Source organism: Chenopodium quinoa, unplaced genomic scaffold (assembly GCF_001683475.1).
Source record: "Chenopodium quinoa cultivar QQ74 unplaced genomic scaffold, ASM168347v1, whole genome shotgun sequence".
NCBI lineage: Eukaryota > Viridiplantae > Streptophyta > Magnoliopsida > Caryophyllales > Amaranthaceae > Chenopodium > Chenopodium quinoa.
The window spans coordinates 2,150-10,002 of NW_018745165.1; the positions used below are offsets into that span (position 1 = coordinate 2,150).

General features: G+C 33.0%; 1 pseudogene; it reads right to left on the minus strand.

Annotated features, from left to right (window-relative positions):
- Positions 1–493: 493 nt before the first annotated feature.
- LOC110710129 lies at positions 494–1,292 on the minus strand (annotated as a pseudogene).
- Positions 1,293–7,853: the final 6,561 nt, after the last annotated feature.

Below are 7,853 nucleotides of genomic sequence, written 5' to 3' on the forward strand. Positions count from 1 at the left end.
AATTATTTTTAAAATTATATAATGAAACTTTATATTAAAACATACAATATCTAACAATCTATTTTAGGATAATTAATATAAAGTAATATTTTTATGATAAAATATACAGTATAAAATATATTTTTTTATGATAAAAATATAGGGTTTTTCTACATTATAACCTTCTAACTTTCCGTTTTCTACAATGTGCCCCCAATTTTTAGAAATCTACAGTGTAACCCCAAAATACATTTACCGTGACACCTAATGCGTGGATGGTGAAAAAAATTCCAACTTCTCATGTATTATGGCTTGGAGGAAGTATTAATCAATGAAGTTAGTTAATTTTCATGAAACTTGACATCATGATAACTACTTGATAAGCTAAGCAAAAAAAAATTCTATGACACATAAATAAGACTGATACAAGTAGTAGATTAAAAATAATGGGATGATCATACAAGTAGTAGATTAAAAATAAGCTGTTTTACATTGATGGGCTGCTTACATTGATGGGCTGCTTACATTAAAAAAGTAGAAGCATAGATAAACCACAAACATACACGATAAAATAGAAACGATTGATAAGCATCAGCAAGTGAAGTGCAACACTGCGTGCGAGTGGAAGCGTGAACTTGGCTAATTAAGCAACAAGAATAGGATTAAAAGGAATATCTTGGTTGATGTTGGCAACAACGGTGTCATAGAAAGCAAGTTTGGAACACTTGGGAGCTTGATTTGGGAATAACATGTAGGGGAAGGCTGGACTGTTACCTTGGTCAGAAATAAACATAAACAACTTCAAGTTAAAAAGTCCATAAGAGGCTTCGGCACCGGTTATGGTCATGAGGGGACCAAATGGTGCTGCGTCGAGCCAAGGGAGAAGCTTAACATAGAGTTGGACAGTCACTCCCTTAACTTCGCTCAGTTTGTCATGTGATAAGACCGCCGATATCTGTTCTGAGCACTTGAGTACATTTTGAATAGCACCCAGTTCGTTAACCACGGTACATTTACCACGCAAGTTAATATTTAACCTGATGGAGTTTTGGTTGACAGGATCGCAGCTGAAGCTCACAGCATCACCAGGGAAAATCGAGGCGGTAACCCATAATACTTCAAGATCCCAGGGATCGTTGAAGCAGGGCAGTGGGCATGGGCGGAGGACAGTGTTAGAGCAAGAGTAATTGCGAGGAGAGCGAGGGAGATAGTGGCTGTTTTTGGAGACATTTTCGTTATTGGAACACTTTGCTTATTATGTTTATGTTTATGTTGGATGTTTTAATTGGTGTTGAACCATGCACTTGATGCTACTCATTTTATAGATGGGAAGATTAAGCTAATAAGCTAAGGCATCCACTCCTTGCTAACTTGCCTCTTGGATAGGATGTAGTCCCCACTTTCGCTAGCTAGCGTTGAAAATATTAAATGAACTGAATTAAATGTGAATAGACCTTTTTTTTTTGTATTCTTTGACAATTATCACCTACTCCGGCCGTCCCATAATATTGTTCTTATTTTTCTACTTTGGAGTATCAAAATGTTGTTCCTGTTTCTATTTTTGGATAGTATGTAAATACTATTATACTCTCACTTTTCTAACTTTATTCATTGTACTTCCTAATTTACCCTTGAATTTTGCACATGCTTTGTACTTTTTCTACTTTCCCTCTTTAACTTTTGTCCATGATTGTACCTTTTACTTTTAATCAATGTAATTTATCCACTTTTCCTCCTATTTTTTAAATACTGTGAAGAAACACAAACAGGAACTATATTACGGGACGGAGGGAGTAAAATTGTTGTTGTTTTATGAATTACCACCTAAAGTATTATATTTTGTCAAAAAATACTTGTGTATTATTCTGTTATTCTGAAGTGAGGGATAGCTCAAGTGCTTAGAGCTTCCTACTCGATTTTAGGAGATCCTGATATCGATTATCATCCCCTTCATGTGGCTCTTTAAACACTAAAAAAATATAAAAAAAAAATATTATATTGCTCACTTGCCTATTAGATTGATCCACTATTTTCTTACACTCCCTCACAACAACGTTCTTTATTCTCTCTCCATATTACAAATAATTTTAAAGAATTTTTGTGAATAACTACCTTAAAGTCGGTTTTTGTGAAAAACTACCTGATTAAAAAATATTGTAGGAAACTACCTTTTAAACAATTCAATAGATGTTATAAGAAACTACTTTATAATACAATTAATTTTGTAAGAATCTACCTTTCAAACAATTAATGTTGTAAGAAACTACCTTTTGCTGAATTATTGCATTAAATAAGAGAAGTTCATGTACCCCCGAGGTTATAGAAAATGCACCATATACCCCTGAAAACTTTTAAATGCACTTTGTACCCTTAAGGTTTGTATAAAATTGCACCAAATACCCTTGACCTCATAGTAAATGTTAATGTTCACTACTAAAATTCAGCCAAATTGCGACCGCCTCAAACGGTCGCAGAAAATAGCAAAAACGGACACAAAATATAATTGCGGCCGTCAACGGTCGTAACATGGCGGTCGTTATTCTCTTGGTCGCAAAAAAAAAAATTACGACTGTTTGACGGTCGTAGATTTTTTGTGACCGTTTTTACTATTTTCAACGATTGTGAAGAAAACGGTCACAAATATTAATAATTGCGACCGATTTATGAAACGGTCTCAAATCTTGAAATTAGCGACCACCATAAACGGTCGCTAAAAGTTTTGAAAAAACAAAAAAAAAAAAAAAAGGAAAACAGACCCAGATCCACCGAAACTAGATCCCACCTACCCAAGCCACCACCACTGCCCACCCTAAAAAACCATTATCCGCCGCCCTCTACCCACCACCACCTTCGCCCACCTTCAACCATCAATACCCACCACCACCCTAAAGGAGTTGTGTCTTCGATAAGTGCAATTACTAGATATATCAAGGATCACTATTATGGAGATAATAAGTTCATTCTATAGGGTCGTCAATGTTTGGTGCTAGATATGACAATTGATCTTTGGGCTAGCTTAATGGCCCAAAGCCTTATAGATTGAATCCTACAAGGTCACACATAAGAGTATTGGGTTAAACAAGTTAGAGGCCCATTATTGGCCCTCATAAGTTCATGACATACCATGTTGATAATTGGGCATGGATAGTTAGAAGATTCTAATGGGTTTTGGACTTGACATGGTTTTATTTCTAGATATGATCTATAAATATAAACCATGCCTAGGGTTGCATGACAGAACAATTGACATACAGTGAATTGTCACACAAGAAACCAGTTTTCCCAAAAACCCTAACTCTCTCTATCTCTACTCGGCCCTCTCTCTCTCCTCCCTTTCCGTACGGCCCTCCTCCCTGGGTGGCGCGTGTGGTGGCGCGTGGGTGGTGTTGTGGTGTGTTCGTGGCTCAAATCTCCGTTGAAGGTTGATTGAAGTGTTCAGTCACAACTAACTAGCATTAGTGGAGGTTTAATCCATGCTCGTGGACTAAGTAGAGGAATCACGCTTGGGGTTCTTTATCTCCCATTGTTCTTGCTCGATCGCATGTGGAATCACGCTTCAAAGGTACGATTACATGTTCTTTATGTTTATGCATTAGATCTTGGGATTAGGTACTGTATGAATATGATTCATGTTTTTCCGCTGCGTAGTACCTATAATTCCCTACAGTGGTATCAGTTAGCCTATTGCATTTACCCATATTGACTATAATTCTTTGATAGTCCACAATTTTAATTCAATTAAGAGGGAGAATAGTTTAATTATGGTTCAATTATTTTTTTTAATGTGATTAAAATTTTGGAATCAATTAAATGTGATTTAATTATGCTCAAATAGCCATGAAGATGACCATTTTTAGCCCTAATATGTTTGAAAATTTCAAACCCCCTAACCCTAAATTTTGAATTTTTCGAAAATCCTAGCCCTAAAATATGATTTTTGTGCTTGATTTTGATTTAATTCGGTTTATTTTATGATTTATAATTTTAATCGGATTGATTTATGCATAAAAATGTTTTATGTATGATGATCAATTTAATTTTAAAAGTTAAAATTAAATTGGGGATTAATTTCATGAAGAACCCTAATTTCAGGATTGAATGTGATTTAATTTTGAAATTAATTGGACCACATTAATATTAATTTAATTTTACAAAATATGTTTTGTTTTATTTAAATTAAAAATAAAAAAAAACAAAAAGGTTTTTAGCAGCGGCAAACGCGGCTGGGTGGCGCAGCCACGGCGGCTGCCGCTACAGGTGGTCCGGAGGGAGGGGCGAGGTAGGGCAAAAGGACGGATCAGCAACGACAGCACCGTGCAAGGGTTGCGCGGCACTGCTGCTGTGCACTGCTGCAGAGCAGCGTACACCTCACGGTGTACGGCCACCGTGGCCGGCTTTGGCTGGCCACACCACGGTGGCTGGTGCACGGTATTAAAAAAAAATTATTTTATTTTAAAAATATTTCAAGATAAATATGATTTATTTTGGATAAGATAAAATATTTTGAAAATATGATCTTTTATTTTGAAAGATAAATTTGGTTTTATTTGGATAAAATCTTTTATTTTAGGATAAAATCAAATATTCAAAAGTTGTTATATTTGATATTATCTATATTTAAAGTTGTTATATTGGTAATTATCCATAATTAAAGTGGTTAATTTTGGATAAGATTTGTTTGGATATTCTGAGCATATTCCAAAAGGATAATAATTGATTTAAATAATGTGATTATCCCATAATTAATTTTGGATATAGTTGATTTAAAATTTTGTGATTGGCTAGTAATTAGGATAGAATTTCCTAACTTTGTTAGGATAATCTTCGAGGATAAATATGATTTATCTTTTAAGATTAAAATAAGATTTGATTCTATCTCATGACTAATTTAGAATATATGATATTTTATTGATGGTCATGAATAATATATGACATTATCTAATAACATTAATTAAAATATGAGATATTTTGGTGCCATGTTTCCTTAATTGTGAACATTCGATGTTGTAGTTTAGGAAAGCATGATGTGTGATTTATTATGTGGCAATTTTATAATATATGATGTTATTTATTGCTATATAATGACTAGTATGGCCCAGTATATTACTAAATACGTTCTGCGCATCGTGATGTATTTTTGTAATCTTAGTACGGTCTACGTACCGATAAAGTATTTTTGTAATTTTATTTCATTTTATTTAAGTAGTAGATAGAATAGAGTAAAATTACAGCTTGCAGCTAATCCAAGAAGTCCATGCAGTGAAGGCCCAAAGGAGCAAGATGGATGAGATCCATGAAGGTTCAAGTGGGAGCATTTACTTTATTAGTTTTCTTAGGATTAGGGGTCATGCTATGTCTTGTTTATGCATTCAGTTTATTATGCATGTTAGATTTTATTGATGTTTTGTGATGATGCGCTAGAGTTCACTATTTAATCACAACATAATAAATCTAGGCCCTAGTAATATTGAGGTTGCTTTTCCAATTAAAAACCCGATGAAACCTTCGATATTTATGACAAGTCATGCCTCGGCTGGGTGTCATACTATATCTTAGGGGAGTGGGGGTAAATCACGTTTTACACTTTTAATTGGTTTTACTCAACAAGGTTACCTAAAGAGTTTAGAACCTTGAAGCTAAGGGTAATAATTAAACATGTGGTGGTTAATTATTCAACCAAGAATTACAAAGAGTTGTAATCAGTAAAGAGTTTACTCACCTTGAAAAGGCAATACTTGATGGTAGGGCCTCAGTCCGGTCAATTATTACACAAATAAAGGATCTTGGAACCATTTTATTCAATAGGGATCAATTAAAATTGAATAAATGCTTTAAAGTTGCCAATTTAATTCGCTTATGACACTTTAAAATTTTTATTAAACATAATTGAATTTTCCGTTTACTTACAAGTAACATGTCGTTCTAATTTTATTATTATATATAATCTCCTCGATTGAAAAAAAAGTTCAGAAACATTCTCAAAAGGTTAAAAGATAATCCATAAACCTATATTCCAACTTTGCTAAGATGGTTCTAAAAGGCAAGTTTTAGAAATCCATGTCACATGTCTAAGGTTGGTTTTATTCAAAATGTTTGAGTAAAATGCCAACACATCTTCATTTTGAAAAGTGTTTCAAGGGATATAATGAGATGGGAGGTACAAACCCTCTAAAAGACAAGTACAGAAGTCCAATAAAATATCTTATCTTCAATATGATTGAATATAAGAAAGTGAATGGAAATCTCTATGATCAAAAGTTGATAAAATGACGCTATTCTTCATCCATTTTATATAAGAGTTAAATAGTTGATTAAACTCTAATATGAATGATGATTAAATAGACTTAGCAAAATCATGAAATGTGCTTAAAGTAGTTAAGAAAAGTATCATTTTGAACCTAAGAGAAGTGTTCTAAGTGGCTCAAATGGGAAAGGTTTAGGAATATATGAGGATTGCATTAAGAAGTTATAGGCCAAGAAATGCAAACAAGTTGCTACTTCTCAAACCTAGAACCAATTACATGCTAAAAACTGTTATGAGTAACAAATATTTCAAATTAAATGGACCAATTCCAATTGATTAGAAACTACCTCATATAGTTGGAAGGTAAAAGAATGGAAGTGTTCCAATTTACGAAGTATATTATAGAAATTGATTTAGCACATTGCTACTTCTTGGACATATGATGTCTTGTTTAGTTCTCTCTCATTGACAACGAGGTTGAACTAAATAAAGAAGTATGGCTAAGGGAGAAATAAATCTACAAGTTTAGAAGCAAATGTTGTTACTTCACTAGTAGAATCTACAATTCTGGAAGCAAAAGTTGCAACTTTACAAGTAGAACCTATATTTCACCTTACCTTGTTATTGGCTAAAATTAAATAAATGTTATTCATTCTTGCCATTATCAAAACACCATTCAATATTAGTAATGACTAAGCATCGAAGATTCAAAAAACATGGAATAAATGTTATTCTATGCTTCATTGAGTCATATTGTGTTTTGAAATTGCTAAACAGGTTTAAAGTTCTATATGATAGAAATAATTAAACCATTTCTATATATATAAATTATCTCTAATATGTTAATTAATTCGAATGAAAAATGAACATTGCATGCGAAAGATCCAAAGGGATGGACTTTCAATATCATTGGATTATGAATCCATTGATATATGTAAATATCATTCTAATTTGAAAGTATTGACAAAGTCACCATTTAGAGAAATGATGATGAGAATTCAAAGTCGAATACATATCGATGTAAGAAAACCAAAGGTTCAAAGGCAAGAGATGGACAATGAAACTTCATTTGTGTTATTATCACATGTGCTTAGTTGAAGCATAATGAGTGAAAATTTTGAAAAGTTTAAAATGTTCAGTATGAAGTTCAGTATCAACTTGACAAGATAATGATTACATTACAATATGATTGTAATTGTGAAAATTTAAGTCAAGACATATACTTGGCAACACATTCAAAATATTGCGATATGATCGTAATAATGAGAATTTAAGTCAAGACCTTGATGAACATCCAAGAGTTGTGAAATCGTTTTACGACAAACTCCGAAAGAAAACCTTGTGAAGTGTTTATGAAGGGAGCTATCAATCTATATAAGATATATTTTGATAGTGGACAAAATTACCTATCTTCCAACCATTATTCAGGGGATATACTTTTAAGATAAGCTACAAAACTAAACATACCTACATAGGTCAAATCAAAATGTAGCAAAGGCTTCATATGTGATATGGATAAGAAAAGTTCTTATTAAGTTTTTTTACAAAGCAAGGAATAAATTTTGTATTAAATAGTTTAATGCACGATCAATTCCTATACAGAGCACAGGGTACTACTACACAAATCATA